This window comes from Penaeus monodon, chromosome 19 (assembly GCF_015228065.2).
Source record: "Penaeus monodon isolate SGIC_2016 chromosome 19, NSTDA_Pmon_1, whole genome shotgun sequence".
Taxonomy (NCBI): Eukaryota; Metazoa; Arthropoda; class Malacostraca; order Decapoda; family Penaeidae; genus Penaeus; species Penaeus monodon.
In genome coordinates, this window is record NC_051404.1 from 20,491,060 (window position 1) to 20,491,323 (window position 264).

The following is a 264-nucleotide window of genomic DNA, read 5'->3' on the forward strand; positions in this document are numbered from 1 at the left end:
AAGAGCTTCCAGCACCCCCCCACTTCTTCCCTCCTCTTCTCCGCAAATCTTTCCTTTTTTAAAATAGGGGAAGATTCCTTCCACCTTCCTTTTGCTTGCATTATTCATTATATATTTTTACCACTTACCATATCACTTATTCATTTACACATGCTGTTGTTTCTGTCAGCAAATTATTTCGTCTAATTACCTATACATATTTACTCCGGTCCCTCTTTATCAAACCCTCTTTCTCTCTCATAATTCTAACACTTCGCCGAGACA